The sequence below is a fragment of the Hemiscyllium ocellatum genome, chromosome 1 (assembly GCF_020745735.1).
Source record: "Hemiscyllium ocellatum isolate sHemOce1 chromosome 1, sHemOce1.pat.X.cur, whole genome shotgun sequence".
Classification (NCBI taxonomy): domain Eukaryota; kingdom Metazoa; phylum Chordata; class Chondrichthyes; order Orectolobiformes; family Hemiscylliidae; genus Hemiscyllium; species Hemiscyllium ocellatum.
The window spans coordinates 104,758,326-104,782,572 of record NC_083401.1 but is presented as its reverse complement, the minus strand read 5'-3'; the positions used below and the strand labels follow the sequence as shown (position 1 = coordinate 104,782,572).

General features: G+C 45.6%; 1 protein-coding gene across 3 annotated transcripts in view; it reads right to left on the bottom strand.

Annotated features, from left to right (window-relative positions):
* rbm47 (RNA binding motif protein 47) overlaps nt 1-24,247 on the bottom strand; it is a 252,859-nt gene that overhangs the window by 169,954 nt on the left and 58,658 nt on the right. Inside the window, exon 2 of one of the 3 annotated variants that reach the window (XM_060824626.1) lies at nt 130-292. The gene's annotated coding sequence lies outside the window, so the exon portion shown is untranslated. The other 2 variants (XM_060824617.1, XM_060824645.1) reach the window with 2 other exon arrangements.

Genomic DNA, 24,247 nt, shown 5'->3' with positions numbered 1-24,247 from the left:
ATCTTAAATACATCCTACCTTGACTACTTTCAGAACCCGCGTTAGCTGAATTTTCAAAAGGATAGGGTGACGTGTTCCTGTAGCTTGACAGACAAGAATTTTCACAAGAGAAAGGCTGATCTCACTTACCTGGGGCAAAACAAGATTTGAATTAAAGCTGGCAAGTTACGTCGCTAGGAGAAACCCATGACCTTTCTGATGTGTTCAGAGCATCGTACAGCCTGTGACTCATTCAGGAACAGGTGGCAGAAACGTTTTTCTCCCCTGTTTTCTGTGAAATGTTCAGGAATCACTGAAGAGAAAAGAAATGAATGAGCATAAGAGAAAACGATTCCTTTCCTGAGTTTGACACCCTCCCATACAAGGAAATTAAAGCACAGAGAAAGATTGTCCCTACCCCCTACATTTTGCAAAACCTGTTTGGAAAAGAGTTAAACTCTAATCAAACTGAAGTAAAGTTTATAGTAAACTTGTATTGGCCAATCAGGATCAGGTTTATTGCTTGTGACTAAACAATTTGAAACAGAAATTTGATAATACCAGAAGTGAAAGATGCCTTTTAAAACCATATTTGCATTGCGATACACAGGCTGGTTTAGGTTTCAAGCACTTTTGTGAGTGAAGCAAATAGGACAGGAAAGAAATAGTACTACAGCTAGAATGTTTTCATTGGATATATGGCCTGTGTCATAGACGCTTCACAGATGACACTGTCACCCCCCTCATAAGAAAATAAACATAATTGGAGCAGCAATAGGCTATTCAATCCCTTAAACCTCATTCAACAAGATCATGGCTGGCCTGCCCCAGGGCTTTTGCCCGCAACGTCGATTCTCCTGGTCCTCAGATGCTGCCTGAACTGCTGTGCTTTTCCAGCATCACTCTAATCTAGAATCAGGTTTCCAGCATCTGCTGCCCTTGTTTTTACCTGGCCTGCCCCAGACCCTACCTCTTCCATTGTGCCAGCTTTTCATAGACCTCAATTTCTCAAAATCAATCTATCTTCTCTTTAAATATATCCAGGAATCTCACTGTCACAACTCTCTCAGGTAGAGAGTCTGGACATCATAATGTTGTATGTTTCAATATGTTCACCCTCATTCTTTCAAATTCTAATGAACAAAGGACAAATCTACACGACTGTTCTTGATGATCAACCTCTTCATTTCAATAATCGGCTTCATGAATCTCTTTTGAATTGCCTCCAATGTTGCTACAAACTTATTTACATACAGCAATCAAAATTGTACACATTAGCCCAGGTGCGGCCACACCAACAGCCTGGATAGTTATAACAAGACTTCCCTATTTTTAAGCTCCAACCCCTTCTCAATAAATGTCTAAATTCCATTTGCTTTCTTAATTATTTGCAGCACCTGTATGCTAAAATTTTATGCTTCATACACAAGAACACCCAGCACTTTTTTTGGAGTTTCTCTCTATTTAAATAATAGTCTTCCTTTTGATTCTTTTGACAAAAATGCATGATCTCACACTTTCCAACATCAAACTTCATGCACCAAAACTAATTGTCAACAATATTCAACACAGAATACAGACCAGGAATCCAGTGACCAGTGCTACTGCTTTTAACGAAGAATCACCATGCAGTAATGTCTCAGGGCAAGCTCCACTTGCTCCAGCCAATCCTACAACAAGGTAAAAACAAGGACTGCAGATGCTGGAAACTAGATTCTAGATTAGAGTGGTGCTGAAAAAGCACAGCAGTTCAGGCAGCATCCGAGGAGCAGGAAAACTGATGTTTCGGGCAAAAGCCCTTCATCAGGAATACATTGGCATCTGACATGTGACAGCTTCTAGGACTATCATGACACATCCTCAGTTCAATTACAGTGCACTATTGCACCTCAATACAGTTCCTTAGGCATTCACTGGTAACGATCATTGTAAAGCTGCAGCAAGTACAGTGTGCTCAGCGACATGCATACAGTTCATGGTCTGAACCAGGCTGGCAGCTTGCTGTCTGAGCACCCACTTAGTTTGAGCCTACCTGGATTCTCACAGTTAAAAATCATCCAACACCAGGTTATAGTCCAACCGGTTTAATTGGAAGCACTAGCTTTCGGAGCGCTGCTCCTTCATCAGTCTGAAAACCAGTGCTTCCAGTTGAACCTGTTGGACTATAACCTGGTGTTGTGTGATTTTTAACTTTGTACACCCTAGTCCAACGCTGGCATCTCCAAATCATGGATTCTCACAGCAGCCTTGGGCTGCCGTGCCTTTTTGCATATTGGACAGAATCAGGTGACAGAGCTGCCTGTGGAGCAGAATAGGTAGTTAATGAGGGGAGCTGAAAATGTGTTGCTGGAAAAGCGCAGCAGGTCAGGCAGCATCCAAGGAGTAGGAGAATCGACGTTTCGGGCATGAGCCCTTCTTCAGGAAGGGGAGTCTGTTAAGATGCAGGAAGAAATCTTGCTAGACCGCATGGAGTGAAGCCCTCTGTGAAAAGTGACAATATTGACACAGCCAAGAAATGTAAGGTTATATCCTTAAAGAACTCAGCAAATTTGTCAAAAGAGATTTTGTTTTCACAGAAATGTGCTAACTCTGTTTGATTACTTAAATCTTTTTCAAACGTCCTGCTATTGCGCCCTTCATGATGGACTCCAGCATTTTCACAAAGATCACAAAGACCAATGTGACCAAAGGTCTGTTGTTTTCTGCTTACTGTCTCCCTCCCTTCTTGAACAGGGCAACACAGTAATGGTTTTTGAATCAGCTGGAACCCTTTTGGAATCCAATGAATTTTGGAATATTTTGATGTGTTACAAACACATGTTCCATGTGTTATGGAAACATCCTCTCTGCTACTAACGCATGTATTCCCTTCATAACTTTATATATTTCTATAAGATTCCCTTCATTGTTCTAAATTCCAATGAGTACAGTCCCAGTCTACACAATCTATCCTCATAAGAAAACCCTCTCAATTTCAGGATCAACCTAGTGAACCTCCCTGTGCCAGTATATCCTTTCTCAAGTAAGGAGACCACAACTGTAAATAGTACTCCAGCACGGCCTCACCAGCACCCTATAAAGCTACAGTAACCTTCCTGTTTATAAATTCCATCTCTCAAACGATGAATGACAATATTCCATTTTCCTTCTTAATTACCTGCTGCATCTGCAAACCACTTTTTGTGATTCAAATACAAGGACACCGAGGTCCCTCTGCACAGCAGCGTGTTGCAATTTTGTCACTCTTTAAATAATAGTCAATTTTGCTGTTATTCTGACCAAAATGGATGACCTCACATTTACCAACATTCAACTTCATCTTCCTGACACTTACCCATTCACTTAACCTATCCATATCCCTCTGCAGATGTTTACTGTCCTCTGCACACTTTGCTCTATCACTCATGTTAATGTCATCTGTGAACTTTGATACACTACACTTGGTCCCCATCTTTAAATCATCTCCATAAATTGTAAGCCATTGCAGTCCCAATACTGAGCCCTGAGGCACACTACTAGTCACTGATTACCAACCAGAAAAACAACCATTTATCCTCACTCTTTGCTTCCTGTTAGTTAACCAATCCTCTATCCATGCAAATACATTACCTATAATGCCATGCAGCTTTGTCTTATGAAGCAGCATTTTGTGCAGCACCTTGTTGAATACCTTCTGGAAATCCAGGTATGCTAGTAATGTCCTTAAATAATTCCATTAAATTGCTTTAACAATACCTGCCTTTCATGAATCCATGATGCAGCTACCTGATGGAACAATTTCTATCCAGCTGTCTCACTATTTCTTCCTTAATGCCTGCCTTTATTGGCACGAAGCATAGGAATTGGGTGGTCATGTTGTAGCTGTACAAAATATTGGTTAAGCTACTTTTGAAATATTGCATTCAATTCTGGTCTCCCTGCTATAGGAAAGATGTGAAACTTGGAAATGGTTCAAATAACATTTACAAGGATATTGCCATGGTTGGACGGTTCTCATTGGAGAGCTCTGTCCTCACGTGTTTTGCTGGGATCATTCGTTATCCCTTCTCTCCAAGAAACCAAATCCTCAAATGGATCTGGTGGACAAAGCACACCTAAGAGCCATGTCTTCTCCCAGGATAGCAGGGACATGCCTGCATGATCCTCTGATGATTGTCACACATAAGTTGGATATTGATAGAGTGAAAATCTTCATAACTGACAAACATTCCTTTCTGAACCAATAGAGATTTCATGCCTTGTGCAGGGCAATCAAATCTTGAATTTTGCGGACTCCAGCAATCCATGCATTCTCTGGATCTCTCGGCCTGGCTAAATGAATGGTATTCCTTGGTGCCTAAGCATTGCATCCGTCATGACTTTTATGAAATGCTGTGCTGAACTTGAAATCTGCCACAATGTTGTCTAGATTGGTGCCATGAGTGACCCCAGTGCATAAAGGTTCAAGGCCATGGTCATCTTGAGAGAAACATAGTGCATTGTGTGACAACAAAAGAATTCAAACTAATATCGTTGGACAGCAATTTACAAAGGGAGTTCATTGTCTCTTTGAAGAGGTACAGCTCCTGATTTTTGTCACAACAGAAAAGACACTGCTCATGTGCAAATGCAGCCCACTCACCCAAACTCCATCCAAAACTGGCATCTTTCATTTGTACAGGGCTGTGATTGGAAGGAGGGGTGTAGTTTGCACATGTGCAATTCCTGGAGGCAGCCAGCCATTTAGTTTATTTGCTGCCTGTGTTCAAATCTGGTTTTGGAGTCTCGAGTGTCCAAACTCCAGAGTGTGGGATTTCCCTGGGTAAGAGGATACATGATTTTAGTGCATTTGTTTTGGATAGCCAAAGCTCCCCCGGGAAAGCTGAGGTACCACGAAAGGTACAGTCCCAGGGCACCTTGGAGGCACCTTTGGGGGGGGGGAGCTCATGGTATCATTTGGAGAGGAGACATCATTTTCAGATTAATTGTGGTGACAATTGTGTATAAAAGGCAGATAATCCCCTTGGAAATACCTAACTTGTCCAGAAGTGTCACAAATTTGTGGGCGGCACGGTGGCACAGTGATTAGCACTGCTGCCTCACAGCGCCTGAGACCCAGGTTCAATTCCCGACTCAGGCGACTGACTGTGTGGAGTTTGCACGTTCTCCCCGTGTCTGCGTGGGTTTCCTCCGGGTGCTCTGGTTTCCTCCCACAGTCCAAAGATGTGCGGGTCAGGTGAATTGGCCATGCTAAATTGCCCATAGTGTTAGGTAAGGGGTAAATGTAGTGGAATGGGTGGGTTGTGGGTCAGTGTGGACTTGTTGGGCCGAAGGGCCTGTTTCCACACTGTAAGTAATCTAATCTAAAAAAAATTTTAACAAGTGTCAAGACTTTTCAAGTCATTACAAGAAAAAATGTATTTATCTAATGAATAACAGTGCTTTTTAAGATCGGTATTGTTCCATTGCTGGGTAAGCAGTTTGATGCTAATCTACCCGAGGTGTGTTGCTAACTGGCTTTGTGTCTGAGGTCAGAGGTTTTCTTGTTGAACTCTGTGGCACAAGGAGAGGTGAAGGTAAAAGGCAACTTGCATGGAGGCTCAGGACTGGTAAGGGAGGGGGACGTGGTTTGTAATTGGGTATAAAAAGGGCAGGGCCTTTCCATTTGCAGATCTTAAGTTCTTAGAATCCCTACAGTGCAGAGAGAAGCCATTTAGCCCATGAAGTCTGCACCAACCGTCTGAAGAGCATTCCTCCATTTCCCATGGTTACTCCACCTAGCCTGCACATCCCTGCACACTATGGGTAATTTACCATGGCCAGTCCACCTAATCTGTACATCTTTGGACTGCGGGAAGAAACCAGGACACCCGGAGGAATCCCATACAGACATGGAAAAAACATACAAACTCCACACAGACAGTCACCCGAGGCCGAAATTGAAACTAGGTTCCTGGTGCTGTGAGGCAGTAGCGCTAATCACTGAGAGACCTGCCACACTTAAGTTAGTGACAATGAAGTTGTGGAGAAGCTTGCAGTGATGCGGAGGCTCCCTGTATGTCTCTAAAAGCTAGCGTCACCTGCTGCATTATCAGCTGACGGTGGGTTTCACCACTGAAAAGCTTCGTCTGCCATGTGATTGTATATGTCTCCTTGGTATTGGCACACTAAATTTTAGCTTGTATCATGTGGGAGTTGACTCCCAACACAAGAGCAGAAATGTCTCTCAATCTTGATTCTGCTGTTAAGAATGCGCATCACGGAGAAATCACTTGACAGTAGTCATTGAAACAAATTGTTTCTTTGTGGAGCTTGAGTGGACAAGGTCAAAAGTCACATGACACAGGTTATAGTCCAATAGGTTTATTTGGAGTGCTGTTCCTTCATCAACACTCCACTTGACAAACAAGCAATGCTTCAAAAGCCTGTGATTTCAAATAAACCTGTTGGACTGTAACCTGGTGTCACGTGCCTTCTGACCTTGTCCACCCCAATCCAACACCGGCACATCCACATCCGGACCCTGAGTGGGAATGGAGTTGGGCTCATATAAAATTACCCCACTCCCACACACTAACACTATTCACAATTAGAGAAGCCTCGAATCCATAAGATCTGCTTAAGGTCAAACTACTAGAGTATAAACAGAGAAGAGAATGAAAATAAAATTAATTACATAAATTAATATATACAAGTGAGGTAAAACTGTTTTTTGCAGTACCCTGAAATTGGTAGGTCTGTCCAGCCCAGAGGCAGAACCTCATTTCACCCAAGGACCACAGTTACCCTTCACTGCTGTTGACTCTCAAATCCCTTATTCTTTCTGGAAGTTTGGTGACCTCCTTGCCTCTGAAGAGAAGGCTCCAGCAGCCAATGCTAACCCAATGTGCAGCTCCCAATTTCAATTGGGTCCCCCTGGCTGCACCGATGAAACCAATGGGTTTTAACTGGCTTTGCTGTAATTTGTCTCACACTTAGGGAATGGACTTAGGAAACACTTGACTCATATTGATACAAAAATAGTTGTTTCTTCTTTGCAATAAATCTAATTAAACTCAAATACCAACAATGCACAATTTACTTTTGTCGTCATTTACTTAGTTTATTCGTGTTGTTACAGCAGTGTTTAGAAAATACACTCTGCACTTCTCTGACAGGGCACTAAGACAGTCAAGATGAGAGGATGATTTCTACCAAACTTCAGCTGAGTGCCAACTTCAGGGAATTTCCTGGAGGGATTCACTCTATGAGCTTGAGCAAGTCAGCTCACACAACTCTCTGCTGCTCACCTCTTTATTATGTATGCACCATTGCCCTAAAATGCTGACTTGCAGTGGAAATACTCACCACTATCAGATCCGTCCAGGATTTCCCCCATACCTAAAGCTCAGCTCTGCACCAGGTATCACCACTGGCAGCCAGCGATAGCCTTTCACAGTCCACGTAGTGGGAGGGAAATGAAGAAAAAAAGCTTCCGTGGACACATACTTGATGTGGGTTATACTTCATTGGAAGTAGTTCACACTCAGAGATGTGCCGCTTCTTTACATCGTCACCTGTCTGACTGAGAGTCATTGCAGCTGCAGCTACAGGAACTAAACTACACAGATTCCAGTCCTGGGTGCCATACCAGACTGATCCCAGCATCAGAACCTCATCTTATGGAGGCCTGCTGAATTATGGTCCTGGTGGAGGAATGGGTTCTATTGGATTACACTTGGTCTCAGTCAGGAGGTTGCATAATGGATCAGATGTGGTCACAGAGAGTAGCCCTATTCTGTCAATAATCATCCTAACAAATCGTGCACCCTTGAAATGAAGCAGGAACCTGAGCGTGTCGAGTAAATATGCAACATGGCAGTTTCCAGGATGTCTGACACTAAGATATGGTACTGATGATCACTACTGGTTTGTCCAATGATGGAATGCAACCTTTTCTGTTGATGAAGTCACCTGTATTATGACATGGCCTTCTCTGTGCAGTGTATGTAGAGTATATAGAGCCCACTCCTTTGGAAAACCAGCTATGCTACCAAGGCTACATCACTGGCTTCATTGTGAGGAATTGAAGATCTGGCATAAAGTGTGTTGACAACTGCCAAGATCCATCTTTGGGTTAAAGATGAAGAGGTCTCCCACAGGTTTCCAGTGGATCCTTTGAAGCAGTACACTCCAGGAAATTGCTCAAGAAATTGAAGATTCCACTGGACAATTCCTCTACATCTGAAACCCTCTGAAAATATCCATTTAGATTGGAGAATTCAAAAGGTTCCATCACAGTTAAATAGATAGTTACTCAGGAAAAGTGAGATTATTAAATACCCTGTTTAATTCCTCAGTAACTATTAAACTCTGTTTTAATGTACAGAGCCCTAGCTACACCTTGCTCTGACCTCTTATTTCCCCCAGATCCTGATCTGATACCCCCTCTCTGCCAGGAACCGACACTGCCTCTATCCCTGAGATCCAAAACCTCCTGCTACTGGCCTGACACCACCATCTATTCTGCGACTCTCTGCCCAGGATCCAACACCTGCCCCTTTACACCGGGGACCTGACAATTCCCCTCACCTTCCCCACTCCCCCTCCTCCTCTCTCCAAACCCCCAACAACCCTCCCCATGGAGTCGACACTGCCATCCCCAACGACCAACACCTACTCCCCTTGCTACCGGAGTAGACCCCCATCTCTACCCCCTGCAATCTCTGAAGCTCAACATGCCCTATACCACTGGCACCCTATTTACCTGGCACTCTACACCTCACCTATCTACCATCTTGACACCTACCGTCCTGGCATCTGAACTATACAGTTACCTTTCAATATTTTTAGATTCCCTACAGTGTGGAAACAGGCTCTTCAGCCCAACACGTCCACACTGACCCTAGAGTAACCCACCCAGTCCCATTTCCCTCTGACTAATGCACCTAACACTATGGGCAATTCAACATGGCCAATTCATTTGACCTGCACATCTTTGAACTGTGGGAGGAAACCAGAGAACCCAGAGGAGACACAGGGAGAATGTGCAAACTCCACACAGATTTTTTTAATTTCAAAAATATCCTTTATTCATAAAATACTTTGATGATCTATACAACTGGACATGCCATACATATGTAAACATTCCATTTCTTCCCATACTGAAACAGAGTAATCATTCTTATTTACAGGTCTGTACGATTATATTTTTAGCTGAGGCGTCAGCAGAGCCCAAATGACTGGGTGGGCCCCCTGTTCTTCTTAGGCAGGCAGATGTTACACGGTGGTCTTTCCCCACCGCGCCTTGGAGGCAGCTGCCCCAAGCTTCAGCGTGTCCCTCAACACGTAGTCCTGGACCTTGGAATGTGCCAGTCTGCGACACTCAGTCGGGGTCAACTCCTTCAGCTTGAATGACCACCCAGAGAGTGTCCTTCACCGCATTGATGATCCTCCAGGCGCAGTTGATGTTGGTCTCAGTGACCGTTCCGGGGAACAGGCCGTAGAGCACGGAGTCCCGCGTTACGGCACTGCTCGGGCCGAACCTCAACAAACACCACTGCATTCCTCTCCAGACTTCCTCTGCGTAGGCACATTCCAGAAGGAGGTGTGTGACAGTCTCGTCCCCACTGCAGCCGCTTCGAGGGCAGCGGCGGTGCGGCAGAGAGTCCGCGCATGCATAAAGGATCTCACAGGCAGAGCCCTTCTCACCACCAGCCAAGCCATGTCTTGGTGCTTGTTGGAAAGTTCTGGCGATGAGGCATTCTGCCAAATGGCTTTGACAGTTTGCTCAGGGAACTGCTCGACAGAATCTGCCCTCCCCTTTTCCCGAAGGGTCTCAAGGACACTACGTGCTGACCACTTCCTGATGGAAATGTGGTCAAAGGTTTTTTTCTTTATAAATTTCTCCACGAACGACTGGTGGTATAGAACAGTCCAACTACTCGGAGCGTTCCAAGGCAGCGAGGCCAGGCCCATCCTTCGCAACACCGGGGACAGGTAGAACCTCAGTACGTAGTGACCCTTGGTATTTGCGTACTCCATGCACAGCTTGATGCAGCCACACACAAAGGTGGCCATCAGGGTGAGGGTGGCATTGGGCGTGTTTTTTCCCCCATTGCACAGGTCTTTGTGCATTGTGTCTCTTCGGACCCGATCCATCTTTGATCTCCACATGAAGTGGAAGATGGCCCGGGTGACTGCGGCGGCACAGGTTCTGGGAATAGGCCAGACCTGTGCCACATATAACAATACTGAGAGTACCTCACACCTGATGACCAGGTTCTTCCCGGCAATGGAGAGCGACCGTTGCTCCCATCTGCCTAGTTTCTGTCTCATCTTCCTGATCCGCTTCTCCCAGGTGTTGGCATACTCCCCAGCACCCCCCGAACCAAATACCCAGCACCTTCAGGTGGTCGGTCCTGATGGCGAAGGGGATCGAGGATTGGTCGGCCCAGTTCCCGAAGCATGGCCTCGCTCTTGCCTCGGTTTACCTTGGCCCCCGAGGCCCGTTCGAACTGGTCACAGATGCACATGAGTCTGTGCACGGACAGCGGATCCGAGCAGAAAACGGCGATGTCATCCATGTACAGGGAGGCCTTAACCTGCAGGCCCCCGCTGCCCGGAATAGTCACCCCTCTCAGGCTCGCATCCTTCCTGATGGATTTGGCAAATGGCTCTATGCAACACACAAACAAGGCAGGAGAGAGAGGGCAGCTCTGCCTGACTCCAGATCTGACTGGGAAGCTATCTGATTCCCACCCATTGATTGAGACTGACTGACAATGTTGGTGTAGAGCAGTCTGATCCAATTACCGATTCCCTCCCCAAAGCCCATTTTGGAGAGAACCTCCCTCATATACATATGTGATATCCTGTCAAAGGCTTCCTCCTGGTCCAGGCTGATGAGGCAGGTGTCCAACCCTCTGTTCTGCACGTAGGTAATCATATCTCTGAGGAGTACGAGACTCTCAGCGATCTTCCTGCCCAGTACAGCACCATTCCCAGGGCAAACCTGACCCGGTTGGCAATGACCTTTGAAAAGATTTTGTAATCTGTGTTTAACAGTGAGATTGGTCTCCAATTTCTGATTTCCTCCCTCTCCCCCTTCTGCTTGTAGATGAGGGTGATGATGCCTTTCCTCATTGATTCACACATGGTACCTGCCAGAAGCATACTGACATACACCTCCAGCAGGTCCTGGCCAATCAAGTCCCAAAGAGCAGAATAGATCTTGACCGGTAAGCTGTCGCTTCCGTGAGTTTTATTCTTTTCGAAGGACTTGAGGGCCTTGATCAGCTCGTCCAGAGATAGCGGCTGGTCCAGCCTCTCTCGTGTTCTGTTGTCTAGGACCTCCGTGATAGAGGACAGGAACAACTGGGAGGCAACGCTGTCAGTTGGCTTCGCGTCATACAGACTGGCATAGAAGGATTTGCTGATCCTCATGATATCAGCCTGAGATGACGTTACCAAGCCATCTTCTTCCTTCAGGCTGCTGAACCTGGAGCTCTCTTTGTGCAACTTCTGGAAGAAGAAACGTGAGCACGTCTTGTCCTGCTCCACGGAGCGGACCCTGGACCGGAGGATTATCATGGAGGCCTCCGAGGCAAAGAGCGAGGCTTGCTGGCCCTTCACCTCCTGGAGGTCCTCCGTGACATCGATACCCCCAACGTCTGCAGCAGGAGCAGGTTCTGCATACTTTCCTGGAGCTGGAACAGTTTTCCCCGCCTCTCTCTCGCCTCCTAAACACCTTTGAGGATGAAGAACCTCTTGATATTCCCTTTTACTGTTTCCCACCCGTCCGCTGGAGACTCAAAGAGGGGCTTTGCGGTTCTCCAACCTGTGTAATCCCTCTTGAGCTCCTCGATGTTTCCTGGGGTCAACAGCTTAGTGTTCAGTTTCCACGCAGCCTTACTAGCCCACAGCTCATCCTATAAGTGAGGGTCAGCCAGCAGGAGGCAGTGGTCAGAGAAGAACACCAGCTTGACGTTGGTAGTTCTGACCGAGAACGTTCGGGACACAAACAGGTAATCGATCCTTGAGCAGATAGACCCGTCTGCCCGTGGCCAGGTGTATCTACGTTGCGCTCCGTCTGCAGGGGTGCTGAAGACGTCGTGCAGCTTGGCATCTTTGACCGTTTCCATCAGGGCTCTGGATGTAGCGTCCAGTTTACTATCCCTCCTGCCAGATCGTCCATCTGCATCAATGATATAGTTGAAGTCTCCGGCCAGAATGACCGGCCTGGATGTAGCCAGCAACAGGGGAAGCTGTTGCAGGACGGCCAACCGTTCACTCTTACCCACTGGAGCGTACACGTTGATTAGTCTCACGGGAGCGTTTCTGTATGTAACATCCATGACGAGGAGGTGCCCATCCACCACTTCCTTAACCTCGGAGATGGTGAAGTTGCCTCCTCGCAACAGGATACCCAGGCCTGAGGAGCAGTTATCGTTGCCCCCGTTCAAACTGACGGCCCATGGGTCCACAAGCTCGACCACCTCCTGTAACTGCTGAGGTGCGGTATCCCACACTCCTGCAGAAACAGGACATCGGCTTTGACGTTGGCCAGGAAGGCCAGCGTTGAAACACATCGCACAGCAGATTTTATGCTGCGCACATTAATACTTGCAATTCTTATTCCCATTTTTAACAAGTTGTGAGGTTACCCGTGTCCATTTGCCGCTAGTCCTACCCCTCTGGGGTAGCTGTCTGCATCCCCATGGTGAACATGAACTGCTGGACCCTCGCAGGGCTGAGGTAGCTGTCCAGCTCCTCATTGGGTCCATTCGCCCGGTCCGGTGTCATCGGGCCGGGACCAGGGTCCACGCTTCTATATCTGACAGCGGGGCTGTCAGAGAGTTGCTGCACCCAGTGACCTGGAGCTGTGTGGCGGTGGGGCCCTCCTGGCTTTCACCTGGTGGAGGGTGGTTGTTTCCCATTGCCTCAGGAGATTCGTCCCTTGTTTGGCAGGTGCTGCCCTCCTTTCTCCCTGCAGCGCTCTGCCTCTTCCTTTGGTGATGACCCTCCTTGCGCCCGTCCTCACCCTCCAAAGAGCTGTCGGTATCTTCCCCGTGCAGCTGCCTTCTCCCCCTTTTCTGGGAGGTTTTGGCGGCCTGGAGGGTTTCTTCCTCTTGTTTTGTAACGGGATCCATTCCTCTGCCTCCTTCTTTCCCTTCTCCTCCTCCTCCATCTGTCCTGTCAGAGCTTCGCTCAGCAGCTGTACCTCTCTGGTAGCTGACACCTGCTCTACTCCAGCCTGTCGTTCCTTTTGCATGCCCCCAGAACCTGTTCCCTTGCTGGTTAGTGGTACCTTTTGCAGCCCACCCCCAGCCATCTGCGCGTAGGTGGCGGCCCCTCATTTTGGGCAGGCCTTGTACATGTGGCCCGTCTCCCCGCACAGATTGCAGTTCTTGGCCTCCTTGCATTCCTTGGTCAGGTGGCCCTCCTTCTTGCAGTTCTGACAGATCGTGACCTTGCAGTCCACACCATGTGGCCTGACTTCCCGCAGGTTCGACACACTTTCGGCTGCCCTGCATAAGTCAGGTACCCTCTGCTCCCTCCGATAGCAAAGCTGGAAGGTGGGTGGAGGATGTTCCCATTGGCATCAACCCTCAGGGTTACCTTGACCACATCCCGAAAGGGTCAACCACGTCGGTGCTTTGTCCCTCAACCTGCACATATCTTCTCAGGAATGTCAGGACATCGGTTGCTGCAACATAGGGGTTGTACATGTGGATCGTAACAACCCGACTCCTCTGCGCAGGAAGCACACACAACGGGACCGCTGACAAGATGGAAACAGCGGCTCCCCTTCCTTTTCCTTGAAGACCTTCAGGAGCTGCTCACATTGCTTCACACTCCTGAAGGTGACGTCAAAGTAGCCTGCCCCAAGGAAATCCTGCAGGCAGTACACGTCCGCTGCAGCAAACCCACAGCACTCGAGCAAAATCTTCTTGACGAACACCGTCCGATCGACCAGTGTACACTCCTCCATCTTCTTGACAGTCACCCTGACTGTGTTGCGAACGCCCTGGCCTGGGGTGCAGGCAGCTGTTGAGGCCATAGCTCTGAGGTTGGCTGGTCCCTGAATTGGCGTTAGGCCGAAGCCAACATGAAGATCCACCGATAGCAGGTCAGCACAACGAAACGATCCTCCAACGTCCGATCACAATCCAGCAATGATCTCCACTAGCTCTGATGACTCACAACTCGACTCCCGTCCTGATAAGGACAGACATTTGATCTTAGCCAAAAGGCCGAGAAGCTAAAACTCCACACAGATAGTTGCCTGAGGCTGGAATCGAACCTGGGACTCCGGTGCTGTGAGGCAGCAGTGCTAACCACTGAGCCACCATGCCACTTTTCACATGAGCTATCAAAATGGATGTAATTTAAATCGCAGAATACAGCAACTGATTGCTGTGACAAAGGAGAGAGTGGTTTGCCTTCCCTTGACTGTCCTGCGTTGTAAGAGACCTCAATGAAACGGCCCTGATCTCAATCCCCTACCAGAAATACAGAACTTCTGATAAATGTAAAACAGAAGAAATGGGAGTGACTGAAAAACCTTAGGAGTCAAATATGTAGAAACAGCAGCTCAATGGCCAAAGACAAAGTACTGCAGACAGTGGAATTCCAAAATGGAAACTAGACATGCTGGAAATGCTCAGCTGGTCAGGCAGCAACTGTGGCAGGAAAGAGAGTTAATTTTTCAATCAAGATGACCCTTTATGATGAAAGGTCAACTCAACCTGAGGGATAACTCTGTTTCTCATTACAGGTGCCTCTGGCTTCATGTACAAGAATGAGCAATAGGAGAAAATAGAGACTCTTTTTGAACAAATCACTTTAATGAACTGTTTTCTACAGAGTGCTCGAACTGTTCTGTTCTCTAGAGGTATTTGCAGCTAGATCCTCCAGATACTTTAAATCAGAAGAAAGAAAAATTAACATTGCCAGCATTGAGGATTTTTTTTAAAAGAATAACTATGAATATCACCTAGAATGATTCATTTGCTTACACAGGAATTGGGAAGAAAATTGAGTTGTCTATAAAGACTGTTCCAAATTTACATTTAATCCTTTATTTCCTTAGACCACACAAGACTTAGAGTTCTTTGTTTAAACATTTATTTGTGCATAAGAGATGCACATATCCAAAAATGACATACAGCTCAAATCTCTCCTCACCTTGTCTCAGTCAAATCCCTCGAACTCAGCACCGCCTTCCTAACCTGCAATCTTCTTCCTGACCTCTCCGTGTCCACCCCCACTCTGGCCTATCACCCTCACCTTGACCTCCTTCCACCTATCGCATTTCCTATGCCCCTCCCCCAAGTCCCTCCTCCCTACCTTTTATCTTAGCCTGCTGGACACACTTTCCTCATTCCTGAAGAAGGGCTCATAACCGAAACATCAACTCTCCTGCTCCTTGGATGCTGCCTGACCTGCTGCGCTTTTCCAGCAACACATTTTCAGCTCTGATCTCCAGCATCTGCAGTCCTCACTTTCTCCTACAGCTCAAATCTGTCTTTCAAGAACAAAGGTTTTAATCTATATTTACAGACAATAAGCTTCCAGTCAACTATTCCTATACACAATTCCTTAGGCTGACAAGTGGCAAGTAATGCTAGCACCATATAAATGCAAGGCCAACTCCATCACCAATCTAATGCCCGCCCCATGACATTCAATCATGTTACCATCACTGAATCCCCCACTATCAACAACCTGGAGATTATCATTGACCAGAAACTCAAGTGGATTCGCCACATAAATATAGCTGCTACAGGAGCAGGTCAGGAGCTCGGAATAGTGTGGTGAGTAATTCATTTGCTGACTCTCCAAAACCTTTCTAACATCTACAAGGCACAAATTAGGAGTGTAATGGAATACTTCCCACCTGCCATGATGTGTACAACTCCAACCACACTCAAGAAGCTTGGCACCATCCAGAACAAAGCAGTCCACTTGATTGGCGTTACATCTACAACCATCTATGCCATCCACTACCAATGCTCAGTAGCAGCAGTGTGTACTATCCATAAGACGCACGGCAAAAATTCACTAAAGACCCTCATATAGCACCTTCCGAACCCACAATCACTTTCACCTAGAAAGTCAAGGGCAGCATGGGAACACCACCATCTTCAGGCTCCCCTCTAAACCACTCCCCATCCCGACATGGTTCCTTCACTGTCAATGAGTCAAAATCCTGGCATTCTCTCCCTAAAGGCATTGTGGGTTGACCCATAGCAGGCGGACTGCAGCGGTTCAAGAAGGCAGCTCACCACGACCTTCTCAAGGGCACCCAGGGATGGGCAATAAATGCTGGCCAGCCAGCAATGCCCACATCCCACAAACGAATAATCAAAATAAACAGTTACACACTTTGATGCCCCTGATCTCAACCCAATTATATTTGCCTGGCTCACATTCCAAGTTAGTACATATAACCTGATTGTATCGTCTAAACACATTCAAACTAATGCATATGACTATATTATCCAATCATATTCAAACCAATACCTGTGATTATATTATCCAATCACAAGTGCACATCTCCTAGCTGCAGTATGCACATTAAGGTTAACAGTAAACTTGCCATCCAATTGCCTATACTGGCTATCTTCCCTTTCATAGACATTCCAGCAGGTACAAACTCCTGACTTCTACCACCTTGAGGGACAAGGGCAATGGAGGCATTAGCAGATCATGACCTCCTTCAAGTCACACGCCATCCTAATATGAATTATATTACTGTTCCTTCACTGTCACTGGATGAAAATCCTGGCATCTCCACCTTGAAACACTGAATATATCTACACCAAATGGACTGCAGCAGCTCAAGAAGGCAGCTCACCATCATCCTCTCCAGGGGATTAAGAGTAGCCCAAAAATTATTGGCCTTTCAGTGATCCCTATATTTCAAAGTACAAGTCTGTGTTATGATGCAAAATTTTGTGCATCATTATCTTTTCACCAGTATGAACATATTGAACTATAATAACAGTAAGTTTAAAAGTAGCTTAGAAACATTGTAACACAACTTTTTAACCTGGTCTAAAGAATTACTTCATTAAACACACAAAACAAAGACTTAATGGAACTTTGCTGGCATCTCAAATATATATCATTACATCTCAATATTAAAATTGTAGTTAGGCCATCAAAAATGCAGCATACTTTTCAGCCCTAATGCTATTTGTTAGCAATACAGACTTTAACATGAAGATATGTATCCTGTAGGGGTCTGTTTTGGGGGATGTTTATTCTACAAGATCACTGTATTTTAAAAGGGATCGAAGGGCCAACTTTTTCATGCAGAGAGTGGTGCATGTATGGAACGAACTGCTAGAGGAAGCAGTGAAGGCGGGTACAATCACAACATTTAATATCTAATCGGTATGGACAAGTTGGACCGAAGCGTTTGTTTTCATGCTGTACAACTGTATGGCTTATCGGAAGGATGTTGTGAAACTTGAAAGGATTCAGAAAAGATTTACAAGGATCTTGCCAGGGTTGGAGGATTTGAGTTGCAGGGAGAGGTTGAATAAGCTAGGGCTGTTTCCCCTGGAGTGTCGGAGGCTGAGGGTGACCTTATACAGGTTTATAAAATCACGAGGAGCATGGATAGAGTAGATAGACATGGTCTTTTCCCTGGAGTGGGGGAGTCCAAAACTAGAGGGCATTGGTTTAGGGTGAGAGGGGAAAGATGTAAAAGAGACCTAAGGGGCAACGTTTTCATGCAGAGAGTGGTGTGTGGAATGAGCTGCCAGAGGAAGTGGTGGAGGCTGGTGCAATTACAGCATTTAAAAGGCATCTGGACAGGTATATGAATAGGAAGGTTTGGAGGGATATGGGTCAGGTGCTGGCAGGTGGGACTAGATTGGGTTGGGATATCTGGTTGGCATGGACAAGTTGGACAAAAGGGGTCTGTTTCCAAGTTCTACATCTCTATGACTCTATGACTAAGACTCTTGTACTAGGTTGGTCATTTGCTTTGAAGACTTGTTAAAGAAAGTTTTTAACATGAGACACCAGGGTCTGATTTTCTGAAATAATCATAGAACCACAGAATGAAACAGCATGGAAAAAAGGCTGAAAACGACATATGCTGGAGATCACAGCAGGTCAGACAGCATCCATGGAGAGAAAGCAAACTAACATTTCAAGTCATGCTGACTCTTCTTCAGAGCTGATATTTCAAGCAAATTGTCGCTTTCAATACAGATTTCAACATTTGCAGTAATTTGCTCCTACATGGCCCATTGTGTTTTTGGCAGCCTCTCAGAGACACTGCATTTATCATTTCAAAAACAGAAATTACTGGAAAAACTCAGCAGGTCTGGCAACTTCTGTGTGGAGAGAAACAGAGTTAGTGTTCCTTTCTGGAGAGGGGTCAGTGGACCCGAGAAGTTAACTCTGCTTTCTCTTCATAGATAGTGCCAGATTTGTTGAGTTTCTCTAGGACATTCGGTTTTTCTCCCAGTCATATACCATCTGGCTTAGGATGTATAATGTTAGGGGTGAAACCTGACCAAGGCAACATGTACCCAAGTGAGGCAGCCACACTAGGTACCAAGAACACCACCCCTCTCTGCTTTACGCAAGGACCGTATCCTTCACCAATCCTTGGTTCACGCTACTCTCCCCACCAATCCCCCTCGAACCCCCAGGTACCTTCCCCTGCAACCAGAAAAAACGCAAAACCTACTTGCACCCCAGCCCCCTCACTTCTGTTCAGGGCCTCAAATAGTCCTTCCAGTGAGACAGAGGTTCATCTGCCTCTCCTCCATCTGGTTTACTGTATCTGGTGCTTCCGATATGGTCTTCTCTATATCGGGGGGACCGAACTTATACTAAGGGAACATTTCGCCAAGCATTTCAGTCGAGCACTCAGGGGCCATCCTGACTTCCCAGTCACCATCTATTTTAATTCCCCTTCCCACTCCCTTTCCGTCATGATCATCCTTGGCCTCCTCCTTTGCCACGACAAATCAAACCACAAATTGGAGGAACAACACCTCATCTTCTGCCTGGGCAGCCTACAGCCCAGAGGACTCAATATTGAGTTCTCCAATTTCAAGTAACCTCCCTTCCCAACCCCGAATCCCTTTTCTGCCCTTCCATTCCTCTTATAGAGTCATAGAGACGTACAACATGGAAACAGACCCTTTGGTCCAACTTGTCCATGCTGACCAGACATCCTAACCTAATCTAGTTCCATTTGCCAGCACTAGGCCCATATCCTGCCAAATCCTTCCTATTCATATACCCAGCCAGATGCCTTTTAAATGCTGAAATTGTACCAGCCTCCACCACATCCTGGTGGAGCTCATTCCATATATGCACCACACTCTGTGTGAAAAAGTTACCCCTTAGGTCCCTTTCACATCTTTCCCCTCTCACTCTAAACCTATGCCTTCTAGTTCTGTACTTCCCCACCCCAGGGAAAAGACTTTGTCTATTTGTCATATCCATACCTGTCATGATTTTATACTCTCATTGACCCTTCCTTCCAGCTACCAACCGGATTCATTCCTCCCATCAACCAACCAGGTTGTACCCTCTACCTGTGTTCTTGTATCCTTCACCTCACCATTCTCACCCCCCATCTCCCCTCCTTTATCTGCAGCTCCCCTTATATCCACTTCCAGTCCTGAAACATTGACTTCTGCACCTCCTGATGCTGCCTGGCTTGCTGTGTTCTTCCAGCCTCCTGCTTGCCTCACTGTGTAATGTGAGCAAACCTGCTGTGGCAAGTAAGTGGGGCTGAACACAAAATGGGGGGGGTTATTACAAAAAGCTATCTTTGGTGGTCATGTCCTTATTCCAAGCAAACATTTGGAAAAGCAATCTGATGAGTATGTACTCCTACTCGTAAATGAAAGATCATGACACTAATGGTGTTTCAGTTACAGAGTGTTGTAGCTCCCTTTACATTTTAAGTGTGAACCTTGGTAGACATATGTGAAGTAATACCATTGCGGTGATAAATTAGTAGCTGAAATAAAGTGACAGACATCGATTACACATGGGGCACCTGAGGGAGTTGGCTGGCATCTTACCTCCATTCGTGAGTGTGGTGCTAGAGAAACACAGCAGGTCAGGCAGCACCCGGGGAGCAAGAGAATCAACATTTCAGGCATGGGCCCCTCCCCATTCCTGATGAAGGGCTTTTGCCCAAAACATCGATTCTCCTGCTCCTCAGATGCTGCCTGACCTGCTGTGCTTTTCCTGCACCACACTCACAACTCTGACCTCCAGCATCTGCAGTCCTCACTTTCTCCTAGTTGATCTTACCTTCAGTGGCAGTTCTCTACAGAGGCAACCCTACAGTCTGAACTCTCAATTGTAGGAGCATGAAGTACTGAGTATGCAACTTGAAACTGAGTGATGGTCCTGGGCTTCAGAAAGCTGTCTGAATGTCTTTTAAATACAGTGCCCTGATGCTGGATTCCCGAAAGTCCTGGCGAGCTTTGGAACTTCCTGCCCATAAAATGTGGATTTTTGCCACACATGCATATCTGATGATCTGGAAAGAACATAATCAATAGGAAAAGCTGCCCCATCCCTGAGCAGAAGTCCCTCCACACCTCGTCTCAAAAAGTGAAAAGTCCATCCAAGATATTTGTGTACCAGAAACAAAGTACCCATAGTTATAAAAATAATCGTATAGTCATTAGAAGAAAACAGATAACTTGCATTGATACGCAACAGTGTATCATGCTGCAAAAACAGAAATTGCTGGAAAAGCTCGGCAGGTCTGTCAACATCTGTGGAGAGACATCAGAGTTAATGTTTCGGGTCCAGTGACCCTTCCTCTGAACTACTGAACTTTTCCAGCAATTTCTGTTTTACTTTCTAATATCCAGCATCCACAGGTTTTGCAGTTTTTACTTTATCATCCTGTTTCAATATTTCCATTAACAAATTACTTTAAATTTCCACAATTAATATACAGGCTATTTCAGGAATTATTATATAGGCTACTTCAGGAATTATTATACAGGCTATTTCAGGAATTATTATACAGGCTACTTCAGGAATTATTATACAGGCTATTTCAGGAATTATTATATAGGCTATTTCAGTAATCATGTTGTACTTTGCAAGGGTCTTAGAAAAGCAACTGAATTGTTCAGAATCAGAATCATTGTTCAGAATGATTTGTTAACCAGATATCAATCTCAAAAAAGATGCCTTAGAATTCATTTGTTCACTTGAACAGGCAAATTGGTTTAATGTTTCATCCACAACACAACAGATCAACCATGTAATATGACCACAAAGACCTATGGATCTTTTTACAAAACCTGTTTAAACACCTCTACAGCACGCAGCACTGGCCCAAAAGCATAGTACTGCTACATCAGAGCTTAAATGTTAAATTGATAGAGCCTCATATCAATCACCATTTTTTTGATGGTTGCTAAGAGGACAGTGCTAATGTTTTGAATCAACCTGCTCAGGTTATGACATATCTTTAGAGCGGGTGAGACTTGAACCCAAGCCTTCTGTTATGAAGTAGCGAGACCACCCTCTAAGCAGTACAGACACATGGCTGTGCAGCTACTCTGAGATCCCTCTAAGGATCCATGCTCATTGATGTGTTGACTTCAGCTTTCGGAAGTTGCCGTTATGCATGGACCTTGGAGATTCACACACCAAACTAAACAATTCCAGGGACTGTTCACTACCACTGTGAACAGGAGCTCTCAAGCCCTATAATTTTCAGACTTTCAAAGTATCGGGCAAAAGTGTGGCAAATAAGTACAGTAGAGCAAAAAGGAAAAGAGAAAATGTGCCCTTTTGTGCGTAAGAAAGCTGTCTTAATTATGGATCAGGAGAGACCAAAACCTGTGAGCAGTGAATAGGCCCCATCCAGAATCAGTGTGATTTATGGGACACTACTTCAGCCTATCACAGGTAACAGTGGTATTCCAGAACTCACAAGTAGGCAAGTAGGAAAAGAATGCTTTCAGACTTTCTCAGTATGACTTCAGTATGTTGCATTGACATTCAATTTGTAATGCAGGATGTCACTGTCCCATCAACAAGATGGTTTCTTGTTAAATTGCTGCTGGTTATTGATGTTCAAGTATGTGGACAGGCAGGAAATAAAGGAAAAACCAGAAATGCTGGAAGGCTGAAATAAAACAGGTATTGTTTTAAGAGGCAGCGGCTAGTCAGTATGACCTGTATGAGAAAAGATTGGTTTTGTCTGCTACCCCTCAACAAAACTGAAGAAGGTGATTAACAACTATTTCTATAATGGCTGGGGAAACAAAAGAAAGAGAGAACCAACTGACCCAGATAAACACTGGGTAAAATGCATTGTTAATGACTTTATGGGTAATAATTGGATTCATTAAAAGAACACCAACACAAACTGTGTTACGCTAAATGTCCTATTTGCACTGCAATTTCTATTTACTTCTACATAATCAGTCAAAATAGTCAGAAATAAAATAGAAATGAAATGAAATTCAAAAATGATCTTGATGTCAAAGGATAGTATGTACAGAACATAGAACATAGAACATAGAAATAGAACATAGAAAAATACAGTGCAGTACAGGCCCTTCGGCCCTCAATGTTGCGCCGACCAAAGCTTACCTAACCTACACTAGCCCAATAACCTCCATATGCTTATCCAATGCCCGCTTAAATGACCATAAAGAGGGAGAGGCCACCACTGCTACTGGCAGGGCATTCCATGAACTCACAACCCGCTGAGTAAAGAATCTACCTCTAACATCTGTCCTATACCTACCACCCCTTAATTTAAAGCTGTGTCCCCTAATAACAGCTGACTCCATTAGCGGAAAAAGGTTCTCACTGTCAACCCTATCTAAACCCCTAATCATCTTGTACACCTCTATCAAATCTCTCCTAAACCTTCTTTTCTCCAATGAGAACAGCCCCAAGTGCCTCAGCCTTTCCTCATACGATCTTCCTACCATGCCAGGCAACATCCTGGTAAACCTCCTTTGCACTCGTTCCAATGCCTCCACGTCCTTCCTATAGTATGGCGACCAAAACTGCACACAATACTCCAGATGAGGCCGCACCAGAGTCTTATACAACTGCAACATAACCTCAGGACTCCGGAACTCAATTCCTCTACCAATAAAGCCCAGTACACCATATGCCTTCTTCACAGCACTATTTATCTGGGTGGCAACTTTCAGAGATCTGTGTACATGGACACCAAGATCCCTCTGCTCATCCACACTACCAAGTAGCCTACCATTAGCCCAGTAATCCATCTTCTTGTTACTCCTACCAAAGTGAATCACTTCTCACTTAGCTACATTGAACTCCATTTGCCACCTTTCTGCCCAGCTCTGCAACTTATCTATATCCCGCTGTAACCTGCCACATCCTTCTTCGCTGTCCACAACTCCACCGATTTTTGTGTCATCCGCAAACTTGCTCACCCAGCTTTCAAGCCCCTCCTCTAGGTCATTTATAAAAATGACAAACAACAATGGTCCCAAAACAGATCCTTGTGGAACACCGCTAGTAACTGCACTCCAAGATGAACCTATACCATCAACTACTACCCTCTGTCTCCTTCCAGCCAGCCAATTCCTAATCCAAACCTCTAATGCACCCTCAATGCCATACCTCCGTAGTTTTTGCATTAGCCTACCATGGGGTACCTTATCGAACGCCTTGCTAAAATCCATATACACCACATCTACTGCTTTACCCTCGTCCACTTCCTTGGTCACCTTCTCAAAGAACTCAATAAGGTTTGTGAGGCACAACCTGCCCTTCACAAAACCATACTGACTATCCTTGATCACATTATTCCTATCCAGATGTTCATAAATCCTATCCCTTACAATTCTCTCCAAGACTTTGCCCACAACAGAAGTGAGACTCACTGGCCTATAGTTACTCGGGCTATCCCTACTCCCCTTCTTGAACAAGGGGACCACATTCGCTATCCTCCAGTCTTCTGGCACTATTCCCGTCGACAATGACGACATAAAAATCAAGGCCAATGGCTCTGCTATCTCCTCCCTAGCTTCCCAGAGGATCCTAGGATAAATGCCATCAGGCCCAGGGGACTTATCTATTTTCATCCTTTCCAGTATTCCCCAGACCTCTTCCCTACATACCTCAAGGTCATCCATTCTAATCACTTGTGACTCAATATTCACATCAGCAACAGTGTCCTGTTCCTGAGTGAATACTGATGAAAAGTATTGATTTAGTGTCTCTCCAATCTCCTCCGCCCCCACGCACAACTTCCCACTACTATCCTTGACTGGACCAATACCTACCCTAGTCATCC